The following is a 13,767-nucleotide window of genomic DNA, read 5'->3' as shown; positions in this document are numbered from 1 at the left end:
GTAATCCCAGCTACTCTGGAGGCTGAGGGAGAATTGCTTGAACCTGGGAGGCGGAGGTTGCAGTGAGCCAAGATTACACCATTGTACTCCAGCCTGGGCGACAGAGCAAGACTCTGTCTCAAAAAACAAAACAAAACAAAAAAACGTCTCAGGGGCTGGATCAAGAGCCTCAATTCCTTGCTTCAGTTGCCCTGGATGTAGGTTGGTTAAACTCTATTCACCTCGTATGCCCATAGACAGAAAACAGCAGGTAGGTAGGGTTAGATCATAGGGTCCCTGTTAGCCTTAGGGCAAGGGGAAAGCAATCTTAAAGAATTGCCTTTTACTTGTCTCTCTGTCTGCCACCTGACTCAAATATGGGAGAGACTAGGGGTGTCCTCTATTGTTCTTTTTTTTTTTTTTTTGTATTTTTAGTAGAGATGGGGTTTCACCATGTTGGTCAGGCTGGTCTTGAACTCCTGACCTTGTGATCCGCCCGCCTCGGCCTCCCAAAGTGCTAGGATTACAGGCGTGAGCCACCGCGCTCGGCTCTATTGTTCTTTTTCACATCCACCAGCAGTTCTCTTCCTATGCTCATTAGCAAAGACAATTCCATTAGAATCCATTAACAATCATTTTGTCCATGCTGAAACCATGGGCTAGCTATTCACCAAAGTCCTTGGGCTACATCTTCAGAAGTGAAGGTCGTATATAAGTAGTGACAGCTCTCAAATGAATCCTTTATTGGTGAAATGGGGACAATGTCAATACACATCCTCAAAACTGATCAGGCTGCACAATAATATCAATTCATGGAGGTTACAGCACTAGGAAAACAATTTACATCAGATCCAGAAATTTACTCTACTTCTCCAGCTGAACATCTTACCAGGTGAAGTAAGAAGCAGTCATTTCTTTTTTATTTTTTGGATGTCTGGTTTTCACTTAAAACATGCCCTTTAAATATCTTTCAAATTTTTGCTTAAAGGGAAGGAATCAAGAAGGAATTAAGACAATGTTGGGGATCATCTTATGCTACATACAGTTCATGTCATTTCTGTATTATGTATCTTCAGTTTATTCATTATAGCTAAAATGTATAGAGTGTTTACTGTTAAAACTCTTAAAAACTTTAATGCATTTTTCCCACTTATATCTTTAAATTATCTTATGACATAAATACTATACTTTTATTTTCTTTATGTTCTTAATCACTACTATGCTTTTATTTTTATTTTGAGACAAAGTCTTGCTTTGATGCCCAGGCTAGAGTACAGTGGCGTGATTTCAGCTCACTGCAACTTCTGCCTCCTGTACTCCAGTGATTCTCCTGCCTCATCCTCCTGAGTAGCTGGGATTACAGGCGCCCGCCACCACGCCCAGCTAATTTTTGTATTTTTAGTAGAAACAGGGTTTCACCATGTTGGCCAGGCTGGTCTTGAACTCCTGACCTTAAGTGATCCACCCGCCTTGGCCTTCCAAAGTGCTGGGATTACAGGAATGAGCCACTGCACCCAGTCCCCACACTCTTTACTTTGTGATTTGTGTGTTGATTTTTAAAGAACCTGCGTCCTTAAAAATTCAAACAGTAGGCCAGGCACGGTGGCTCATGCCTGTAATCCCAGCACTTTGGGAGGCTGAGGTGGGCGGATCACGAGGTCAGGAGATCGAGACCATCCTGGCTAACACGGTGAAACCCCGTCTCTACTAAAAAATACAAAAAAAAAAAAAAAAAAAAAAATAGCCGGGCGAGGTGGCGGGCGCCTGTAGTCCCAGCTACTGGGGAGGCAGAGGCAGGAGAATGGCGTGAACCCAGGAGGCAGAGCTTGCAGTGAGCCGAGATCGCACCACTGCACTCCAGCCTGGGCAACAGAGCGAGACTCCGTCTCAAAAAGAAAAGAAAAGAAAAAATTCAAATAGCATACTTATCTTCCTTATATATTCCTAAAAGCCTTCATTCAATAATATGTGGTTTCAGAAACTGTTGTGCATACAAATTAATATAAGGGGTATTGCTAAAAATAGATTCCTGTTTGCTGCTTCCAGATACTCTGATTCAGGAAATCTGGAGGAAAGTCTAGGAATCTGTGTTTTTAAAACAAGCCTCTAAAATAATTGTGATGTAGGTGACAGTTGAACTATGCTTTGGGAAACTGCCTTTGATTATGAATGGTATCAGGGTAGGGCTGTAACTAAAACAAACCTTCATGTGTCCATCTCATTTAATTGGCTCCAAGTAGCAACAGATATAACATTGGGGTTTGTATCATCCTTGGCTAAGAACTAAACCCTGCTCATTCACTTATTTATTTATATATTCTGCAGCAAGGAGAGGTAGCCCTGGGGCCTGTTTGTTAAAAGCCCTCAGAAAAGAGGCTATTATGTTAAATTTTTTTTTCTTTCTCCTAACCTGAAACATCTCTGTGCAAAGGTTTGGTGAAGGCTGTACAATTTGACATGTTAGCCCTGGTGATTCTGCGGTTCTTCAAAGGAGAGGGCTGAGAAGCAGCTGTTATTTTTTTCCACCTTTTGAAATGCACAATGCAGGGGGCAGGGTAAGGGAGGAGAGTCAAGGGACTAAGCTGGAGTTAGTAAACAAGCTTTGAAGCACAATAAGAAAGCATATTGGCAGGGGAGAAATCAAGGGCTATGTAATACCACAGCATCCTCTGAAGACAGCACCAGTCGCTGCTGGGTCTTCTCTATTTTTGGGGAAATAACAACAACAGAACAGTACCGGCAAACTGTCCCTCGGCTAACATCTGAAGGTTTGTCTGAAAATGTTCTGAAAAGCAGTTCGCGTCGGAGAAGCAAGAGAATGAAGGGCAAGTCTTGAAGGAAAAAAAGAAATTAGGGCAAAAAACTCAGCAAGTACCTCAAATAGCCCAGAGGAGGTTGCAGGGACTTAGCAGAAAGCTCCATTTAATCTCTGGCCCAGCTAACATAGCCTAGAGGACACTTTCAATGTTTTTTTTTTTTTTTTTTTTTTTTTTTAAAACAAGCCTAGCTTTTGAGGTTGTGATGAGCCCTTCCAGCTTCTAGAATCAGTGATGGTTCTTTGGAGAATTTTTTCCCCACTTAACTTCTGGGGACATATTAACGAAAACCCCCAGTTGGGAAATTAGGGAACTCCAAAGCTGCTCCGTGTGTTTAAAAAAACTACATTTGATTCAATACAGTCAGGGAAAAAACCCTTCCTTTTCTAGGTTACTTTCTCCTCCCACTGCTTCTCTCACCTCATCTGGATGGCCTCAGAGAATATTTTAAGGTTGACAGGAAAATTTTACAGAATGATCAAAAGTAAAGCAAGCCCTAGAAATGGTTGCATAATTTTCCCTTTCATTATAAAAATACTTTTTCAACTGAATAACTAAAAAACATGAAATTTTACTGTTGGACTGAACCTTAGAGGTCATCTAGTTCAATTTGTTCACTTTATAGAAGAGAGGATTAAGGCACAGAATGTTTAACTGATAGTTCCAAGGTCACAGGGCTCATCTTAGACTCAATATGTTTGACTCCTAGTTCAATGTTACTTCTCAACTGCTTTCATAATCACTTTTTTTGAGACAGGGTCTCATTCTGTTGGCCAGGCTGGAGTGCAATAGTGCAATTATAGCTCACTGCAGCCCGAAACTCCTGGGCTCTAGGGATCCTCCCGCCTCAGTCTGTAGCTGGGACTACAGGCAAATGCCACCATGCCTGGCTAATTTTTAAATTTTATTTTATTTTTCTTGTGGAGACGGTCTCGCTGTGTCACTGAGGCTGGTCTTGAACTCCTGGCCTCAAGTGATTCTCCCACCTCGGCCACCCAAAGGGTTGTGATTACAGGCTTGAACCACTGTGCCTGGGTACAACCACTTTTGTCAAGTAGGTTTGCCTGTCCACTTAGTACTCAACTACTATAGTCATTGGGGGGTGAGGGTGGGGGGTGGTTTGGCATATGGTACATATTTCTCTGAGCTTTGAAAATAACTAATTTCCTTCAAAAAAAAAAAAAAAAAAAAAAAGACTTGCCTCAATCTTATTATAAAAGTAAGCATTCAAAACCCCCAACACACTCTAGAGCAAACTCTCAATGCTCCGGGCACTGACTATCCAGTTTCCTTTATTCTCCCTTCTGTGGACCACGTACTTGGATGTTTACATTAGTTACTAGCTCTATAAAAAGTCTGGTATTACATATGTTGTTGGACTGTGTGGCAGTTTCCTGATCTCTAGATTGTAGCTGTGGTGCTATCTTCTCATACTTAGTGTTCCAGTGGTCATCAGAGGCTGTAGCTCCTTTGGTGAGTCAGTTCGGTAGTGTTCTGAGAGTCATTCCTAGCAGTCCCACCTAGAGCCTGCTCCTTCAGCTATTCAGATGATTTTGTAAGCACCTAATTTTCTATATTAAATTCACTTTCTGCTTAAAATATCAAGAGTGGTTTCTGTTTCCTTCTAAACCCTGAAAGATACAAGCATTAAGAAGCTAATTACAACACAACTCAGTAAGTATATTTAAAAAAGTATGAACCGGCTGGGCGTGGTGGCTCAGGCCTGTAATCTCAGCACTTTGGGAGGCCAAGGCTCACACCTGTAATCTCAGCACTTTGATCATGAGGTCAGGAGATTAAGACCATCCTGGCTAACACGGTGAAACCCTGTTTCTACTAAAAGTACAAAAAATTAGCCGGGCATGGTGGCAGGTGCCTGTAGTCCCAGCTACTCGGGAGGCTAAGGCAGGAGAATGGCATGAACTCGGGAGGTGGAGCTTGCAGTGAGCCGAGATTGCACCACTGCACTCCAGCCTGGGCGACAGAGCAAGACCCCGTCTCAAAAAAAAAAAAAAAAAAAGAGAAAAAAAAGTATGAATGGGGAAGAATAGGAGCATAGAACAGGGAACTTGGAAAAATTACCCCAGAGGTAACATTTAAGTTGGAATTGAAGGTGGAATAGGAATATGCTAAGCAGAAAGGCATTGGGAAGGGGAGGGAATGAGTGCATTTCAGGAAACAAGATGTGCTGAGGTATGGTTATTAAAGACCACAATGTATTAGAAAGATGGTGAGTTCGCCATGGCTAGACTCTGAATAGGATGGCGAGAGATGAGGCTGTAGCAATCATCAAATACAGTGGGGTTAAAAGTGCTGCCTTTAGGAGTAGCAGACATGACTCCCATTCTGGTTTCCTCATATAGTAACTAAACAGCTCTGGTCAAATCTTGTAAGTTTGAGGACCTTCAGCTTCCTTATTTATCAAGGAAGGACTTGTAACTTTACTTGTAAGCACAGTATCCACTTTATTAAGATTACGTGGAATTAAATGTGACATGCATATAAAGTACATTGTATAGTACTTGGTGCATACCAAGTGCTCATAAGCCTTTGCTATTACTCTTTTTTTCTTTTTTCTTTTTTTTTTTTTGCCAGGGCCTCACTCTGTTCCCATGCTGGAGTGCAATGGTGTGAACATAGCTCATTGTAGCTTCTAACTACTGAAGGTCAAGCCATCCTCCCGCCTCAGCCTTCCAAGTAGCTGGGACTACAGGTACTTGCCACTATGCTTGGCTAATTTTTTAAATTTTTAGTAGAGACAAGGTCTCTTCATGTTGCCCAGGTTGGTCGTGAACTCCTGGGCTCAAGTCCTCCTGCCTCAGCCCCCCAAGGTGTTGGGATTACCAACAAGAGCCACCATGCCTGGCCTGCTATTTACTACTACTGGGTAAATTAAAAACAATTAAATATGAAAGTTGTGCTATGGCAGGTGGAAGATAAACGGAGTGAGGAAAACCTAGTAGCTGAAAGATTAGTTGCTGCAATAGTTCGGGCAAAGGTGATGATCTGAAATAGAGTAGTGGTGATGGAGATGCAAAGAACTGGTTGGTTTCGGAAGTCATCTCTGGTATTTAAATGCCAGGATTTGGTGGCTAATTGAATGTGAGGGAATTCTGAAAAGACTGAGTGAACAGTAACATCATTAATCTGGATTAGTCATGTACAAGGAAAGGCAAGTCTAGGTGACAGCTGAAGCTCTAAGTGCCTTCAAGTCCAAGGCCCCTTTGAGGAAAATGGCTCTAAGTAGTTCTTTTTGTTGAGACTGATCTCCTCACTCTGTCGCCCAGGCTGGAGTGCAGTCGCGTGATCTCAGCTCATCGCAACTTTTGCCTCGTGGGTTCAAGTGATTTTCCTGTCTCAGCCTCTCGAGTAGCTGGGATTATAGGCGGGCACCATCATGCCTGGCTAATTTTTGCACTTTTTAGTAGAGACGGGGTTTCACCACGTTGGCCAGGCAGGTCTCAAACTCCTGACCTCAAGTGGTCCACCTGCCTCGGCCTCCCAAAGTGCTGGGATTACAGGCGTGAGCCACTGCGCCCAGTGCCGCAACTAATTCTTTCATGAACAACATTGATATGACTACTATCACAAGCATCACAAGAAACAACCTGTTACTGCTTGAATGCTTCAGGGAGCAGGACTAAAATGGACCACTGGTCCTGCAAATAGGGGATCAAGTGGTGATGATGGTAACAGAGTGGCCAGATTGCAATGGATCAAGGAGTAAGTGGGAATTTAAGACCAGGTATAGACAACTCTCAAAAAACTTGGCACTGAAGTCATAATTGCTTCAGTGGGAGTGTGAAGGATTTTATGTATGTGGTCAGCATGCACACTCTTCTAGTGTGCAGAAGCTGGAAAGCTAAAGACTAAATTTCCCACATTCTCTTCTAGCTAGCTATGTTAAATCACTTCTGAATTAAGTTCTGCTAATCAGATGCACTAGTATTTCACTTGGATTCTGAAGCCAGCAGGGGTTAAGACAGGGTGCAGGGCATCCATTTAGGGATACTGACAGTGGCAGAGGTGGTATACTTCTTGGACTAGCAGCAGCAATGGCAGCTTCCTAACTACTGTAGAAGCTTCTTGAATGTAGTAGAAGCTTCCTAAATATAGTAGAAGTGGTAGCAGCTCCTTTAGCAGTCTTTTTTTTTTTTTTTTTTTGAGACGGAGTTTCACTCTGTCATCCAGGCTGGAGTGCAGCTCACTGCAACCTCCACCTCTTGGGTTCAAGCGATTCTCATGTCTCAGCCTCCTGAGTAGCTGGGATTACAGGCACCCACCACCACGCCTGGATAATTTTTGTGTATCTTTAGTAGAGATGAGGTTTCACCGTGTTGGTCAGGTTGGTCTTGAACTCCTGAACTCAGGTGATTTACCTGCCTCGGCCTCCCAAAGTGCTGGGATTACAGGCGTGAGACACTGTGCCCGGCCTGATTAACAGTTTCTTTTTTGAGGCAGGGTCTCACTGTCTCGCCCAGGCTGGAGTACAGTAGTAATATCTTGGCTTACTGCAACCTCTGTCTCCTGAGCTCAAGCAATCCTCCCATTTCAGCTTCTTGAGTAGCTGGGACTGCGGGTGCATGCCACCATACCCCAGCTAATTTTTGTATTTTTAGTGGAGACAGGGTTTCACCATCTTGTCCAGGCTGGTCTCCAACTCCTGGGCTCAAGCAACTTGCCCACCTTGGCCTCCCAAAGTGCTGGCATTACAGGTGTGTGCCACCATGACTGGCCTCCCTTAGCAGTCTTTAGGAATCATTTCTGGAAGTCCAGTTTAGAGTTAGTTTCTTCAGCCTGCCTCAGAATTCTGTGATCCATCCATTTAATGCCCTAGTAATAAGTCCTTTACTGCTTAATCTAGCTAGAATGGATTCTGTTCTCTGCAACCAAACCCTGATTAATATGGAGAACAAGGTATACATTAAAAAAAAATAATAATAAACATTTTCACAGCTGAAAGAGTTAAGGAAAGAGTAAATTTAAAGAGAAGAGGGCTAGATATGGTGGCTCACGCCTGTAATCCCAACATTCTGGGAGGCTGAGATGGGAGGATCACGTGAGGCCAGGAGTTTGAGACCAGCCTGGGCAACATAGTGAGATCCCATCTCTACCAAAAAAAAAAAAAAAAAAACCAAAGAAAGAAAGACCACTCGTGGAAGGTAAGGTGGGAAGATTGCTTGAGCCCAGGAATTCGAGGTTGCAGGGATGTATGATAGCACTCCTACATTCCAGCCTGGGTGACAGAATGTGGCCATATCTCAAAGAAAAAAAAAAGATAAAGAGGAGAGAGGAATTGACTTATGGAAGACATTGGAGGATAGGAGAAGCTCAGTGTAGCAGACTGCCTTCAAGACAGCCCCCCATTGGTTCTTGCCTCCTGGTATTCATGTTCCTGTAAAGTTCCCTTCCACACTGAAAAGGGCTCACCGGTGTAACCAAAAGCATATTGTGGAAATAATGTAGTATGACTTCTGAAGTTAGGTCCTAAAAGAATTTATGGCTTCCACCTTGCTCTTAGATTGCTCACCATGGGGGAAGTCAGTTGACATGTTGTAAGGATACTCGCAGGCTTTGTAGAGTCCCACGTGGGGGGCAACTGAGGCCCTGAATTTTCAGGTATGTGAGTGAGTCACTCAAGAAACAAATCATCCCACCTCAGTCAAGTCTTCAGAAATGGCAGCCCTGGTTGACTCTGTTTTTTTAGACAGAGTCTTGCTCTGTTGCCCAGGTTGGAGTGCAGTGGTATGATCTCAGCTCACTGCAACCTCCACCTCTGGGGTTCAAGCAATTCTTCTGCCTCAGCCTCCCAAGTGGCTGGGATTACAGGTGCATGCCACTATCCCTGGCCAGTTTTTGTATTTTTTTTTTTTGAGACGGAGTCTTGCTCTGTGGCCGGGGCTGGAGTGCAGTGGCCGGATCTCAGCTCACTGCAAGCTCCACCTCCCGGGTTTACGCCACTCTCCTGCTTCAGCCTCCGGAGTAGCTGGGACTACAGGCGCCCGCCACCTCGCCCGGCTAGTTTTTTGTATTTTTAGTAGAGACGGGGTTTCACCGTGTTAGCCAGGATGGTCTCGATCTCCTGACCTCATGATCCGCCCATCTCGGCCTCCCAAAGTGCTGGGATTACAGGCTTGAGCCACCGCGCCCGGCCTCAGTTTTTGTGTTTTTAGGAGAAACAGGGTCTCACCATTTGGCTAGGCTAGTCTCAAACTCCTGACCTCAAGTGATCTGCCTGCCTTGGCCTCCCAAAGTGCTGGAATGTGCGATTACAGGTGTGAACCACTGTGCCCAGTCCTGGCTGACTCTTGACTGCAACTACATGAAAGACCCTGAACCAGGATTACTCAGCTAAGTAACTCCCAAATTCCTTATCCAAAGGCATTATGAGAGTAATGTTTATTATTGTTTTAATACACTATGTTTTGGGGAAATTTGTTATGTAGCAATAGATAATACAATGTGATATAGTACAAGGTATGAAGATAAAGTTAGCCTTGTAGAGGAAGAATACTTTTTTTTGAGACAGAGTCTTGCTCTGTTGCCCAGGCTGGAGTGCAGTGGCGCCATCTCGGCTCACTGCAACCCCGGCCTCCCGGGTTCAAGCAATTCTCCCGCCTCAGCCTCCCGAATAGCTGGGATTACAGGCGTGCACAACCATGCCTGGCTAATTTTTTGTATTTTTAGTAGAGATGGGGTCTCACCATGTTGGCCAGGCTGGTCTTGAACTCCTGACCTCAAGTGATCCGCCTGCCTTGGCCTCCCAAAGTGCTAGGATTACAGGCGTGAGCAACTGTGCCTAGCCAGAAGTATACTTATGAGATAAAGGAAAAAGAAGTGCTGTAAGAGTTAAAGAGTAAGTTAAGTTTAATGACCAGTACCTTCTCAAGGAAGTCAAGACCAGGTGTGGTGGCTCATGCCTGTAATCCCAGTGCTTTGGGAGGTTAACGTTGAGGATCATTTGAGGCCAGGAGTTTGAGACCAGCCTGGGCAATATAGTAAGACCACATCTCTAAATTTTTTTTTTTTTTTAAATTAGCTGAGTGTGGTGGCACACACCTGTAGCTCTAGCTACTTGGGAGGATGGCTTGAGCCCAGGAGTTCAAAAAAGTTGGAGGCAAAGTCAATGTCATCTGCTGATAGTGGAGGATGGAAAGTAGGGACTACTAAGTTCAGAATAGTAAAAGGGCTGCAACAGTCACCAGGTAAATCTGAAAGTCAAACAGGAATGAGTGCCTGAGTTTAGAAATCTGTATCTGCAGTGGAGTTACATGGCACAGTTATATGATTTTCTGTAACTACACTTGATAACCTAGAAGGAATACAGTAAAAGATGGTGGGCTTCACTCAACTTGGGAATTGGTAAAGCAGAGGCAGCAGGGGTTAAGGATGCTGGTTTAGGCTACTGAAGTAATGGATCATGCAGTCTAAACTGGCAGACATGGAAATGAGTTCAGGAGGAAAGTCATAGCCTGAGAGAATGAGAGGTTGAGTGTAGAATCAACATTTAGGGAAGAATGGTACAAAAGCAGTAAATTAGAAATCAGAAGTCCCAGGTTATGGTCACAGGTCACTACTAACAAGCTGTGCATCCTCAGCAAGGATCAGATTTTCAGGGCCGGTTTTTTTTTTTTTTCCCTCCTGGGCTAAAATACATAAAATGCTAAGTAAGAATAGTAACTTGCGGCCGGGCGCGGTGGCTCAAGCCTGTAATCCCAGCACTTTGGAGGCCGAGACGGGCGGATCACGAGGTCAGGAGATCGAGACCATCCTGGCTAACACGGTGAAACCCCGTCTCTACTAAAAAATACAAAAAACTAGCTGGGCGAGATGGCGGGCGCCTGTAGTCCCAGCTACTCGGGAGGCTGAGGCAGGAGAATAGCGTGAACCCGGGAGGCAGAGCTTGCAGTGAGCTGAGATCCGGCCACTGCACTCCAGCCCGGGCGACAGAGTGAGACTCCGTCTCAAAAAAAGAAAAAAAAAAAAAAAAAAAAAAAAGAACAGTAACTTGCTTACAGTAAGAACTTTGCAACTCTTTTAACAATTATTCTTGTGTTTAAAAATTATATAGTATTTAATACACACTTGTGAAGCATAATAAACACCAAGAAACTCACCATCCAACTTACCAACAGACTACTACTACTATCCTGTGTTTCTTCCTGATCCCCTCATCCTGGCCTCTTCCCTAGGGATTACCGCTATCTTGAACTTTGTGTTTATTGTTCTCTTTCCTTTTAAAAAACTGTCGTGTTTCACACTTGTATAGGGCCTGTTTCTTCATATGCAAGATGAAGCTTTGGATCAGGTACTCTCTAAGCTCCCTTTCAGTTTTTTGTTTTTTTGTTTTTTTTTTTGAGACGGAGTCTGGCTCTGTAGCCCAGGCTGGAGTGCAGTGGCACACGCCATTCTCCTGCCTCAGCCTCCCGAGTAGCTGGGACTACGAGTAGCTGGGACTACAGGCGCCTGCCACCACACCCTGCTAATTTTTTGTATTTTTAGTAGAGATGGGGTTTCACCGTGTTTGCCAGGATGGTCTTGATCTCCTGACCTCGTGATCCGCCCGCCTCGGTCTCCCAAAGTGCTGGGATTACAGGCGTGAGCCACCGTGCCCGGCCTTTTTTTTTTCTTTTTTTTTTGAGACAGAGTCTTGCTCTGTTGCCCAGGCTGGAGTGCAGTGGTGTGATCTCAGCTCACTGTAATCTTCATCTCCTGGGTTCCAGCAATTCTCCTGCCTCAGACTCCCGAGTAGCTGGGATTATAGGCGTGAACCACCATGGCTAATTTTTGTATTTTTAGTAGAGACAGGGTTTCACCATGTTGGCCAGGCTGGTCTGGAACTCCTGACCTCAAGTGATCCACCTGCCTCAGCCTCCCAAAGTGCTGGGATTACAGGCATGAGCCACCATGCCCAGCCCATTTCAGCTCTATATGGGATACAATAGGTGGATATCAAATTTACATACCTGGTGGGAACCATGTGAATGCTTATTTTTGCAGGATTTTATAAAGCTAAAACAGACTCCTTTGTTGAAATCTGCAGTTCAACAAAAGGATATCTCAATGGAGCTTCCAATTTCAAGAAGACTTTCCATTTCTTTCAACTTGCATCTCTACTATAAAGATCTACTCTAGAGAAAAGCAACAGAAGGAGCTAAATCTAAGCCCCGGACCCTGTCCAGGGAAAACATATGATTTTCTGTAACCATATTTGGTAACCTAGAAGGAATAGAGTATAACGTGGTGGGCTTCACTTAACTTGGGAATTGGTGAAGCAGAGACAGTAGAATAGCGGGGGTCAAGGGGATTCAGGATGCTGGTCTGAGGCAACAGAACTGAAACAGACAAACTTGAAAAAACTATTTCAGAGACAAGTATTTTAATAAAAATTAAGAGGCATGGTTGGGTTCATAAGCAGTGGTTTTCAATAAACCTGATTTCTTCCTTACATATATAAAACAACTAAACTTGTCTTTTACAGGTTTCCTCAAAGTCTCTTACACTATTTTAGTTTCATATAAGTCTTTAAGGTAAATACAAATGCAAATCTGTTGACCAAATAGGTGTTCTTTGGGTTACTGTTTAGGATGCTGTTTTTCCTAGCTACAAACAATCTTATATTTCATTTTTGTCTGAACTGTTAACAAGTTTATGAGTTAAATGAGTTGGATCAGGCAGTGAATTGCTGTGTAAAAGGCAAATGCCCTGTTCATACCCAGGTTTGCATTTATCAGACCTTAGTGTGACTGGAATGGAAAGTCAGCTGAGGGGCAGTATGAGGTAACAGGTTAGTGTGTTTTCAGTGATCTCTGAAGAGGCCAACACTGTAAAGTAGGATGTAAATACGTTCTGAACCTTAACAGTATCAGGAAGACAGTGGTCAAAAGAATGAGCAGTTGTTATAGTATTTTTGCATAAAATTTAGGTAGTTTTTCCTTATTCTACCCATTGAACTGGCACATGAAAATGCGTATTTTCTTAGATGTCTCTTCTAAGGCCAATCCAATCACTTAAAATACAGTATATAAATTGCTTTTTCACAACCTGCCTCTTTAAAAATGGTAAAAATAAGTATAATGTTATCTTCTCAGTTTTTGCCTATTTTGGAGTTTAATATGAATTGTGAAAAGTACAACTAAAGGAATACAAGAATGCCAGTATAGTATATACTGTACATTTTGTCTGAGAGACAAACACAAGCAGCTACTGCCTCACCAATGAAAGGGCATTATTTGAAATTAAGTTCAAATACTCTCCTTGTTTAGCTCAGGTACAACTACCAGGAGAGTTAAGCATCACTTATCACCTACATTTGTTTTTTCCTGGTGAGAGCATTTGCAAATCACAATGGCACTTGTAGAACCCCTAGGGAGAAAGGCAATCTTCCAAAAAGCAAATCCTCTCCTTGGGTAGAGTATGGAAACCCTGGAGGAGACTAAAATGCAGGACTCAAAGCTTAGATCTCTGGCTAAGCTTTTGAAATGCCTCTGCATTTAACCTTTAACCATAACACTTGACTTTAGCTGAAACTGAGGCAGAATATTCAACTGTTTGCCTTCCATTGTTCACATCCCAAAGGAAGGGTATCCTCTGAAAAAGAAGGTCCCAAAGATAAGCAAGCTTTCCCTCTTTCCCTCCCAAGAACCATTTCTTTTTTTCTTCTTCTTCTTCTTCTTTTTTTTTTTTAAAGACAGGAGTCTTACTCTGTTGCCTAGGCTGGAGTGCAGTGGCACCATCTAGGCTCACTGCAATCTCTGCCTCCCGGGTTCAAGTGATTCTCCTTCCTCAGCCTCCCAAGTAGCTGGGATTACAGGCACCCGCCACCACACTTGGCTAATTTTTTTGTATTTTTAGTAGAGACAGGGTTTTGCCATGTTGGCCAGGCTGGTCTCCAACTCCTGACCTCAAGTGATCCACCCGCCTTGGCTTCCCAAAGTGCTGGGATTACAGGTGTGAGCCACCGCGTCCGGCC

This window comes from Rhinopithecus roxellana, chromosome 10 (assembly GCF_007565055.1).
Source record: "Rhinopithecus roxellana isolate Shanxi Qingling chromosome 10, ASM756505v1, whole genome shotgun sequence".
Classification (NCBI taxonomy): Eukaryota; Metazoa; Chordata; class Mammalia; order Primates; family Cercopithecidae; genus Rhinopithecus; species Rhinopithecus roxellana.
This window is presented reverse-complemented; position numbering follows the sequence as displayed.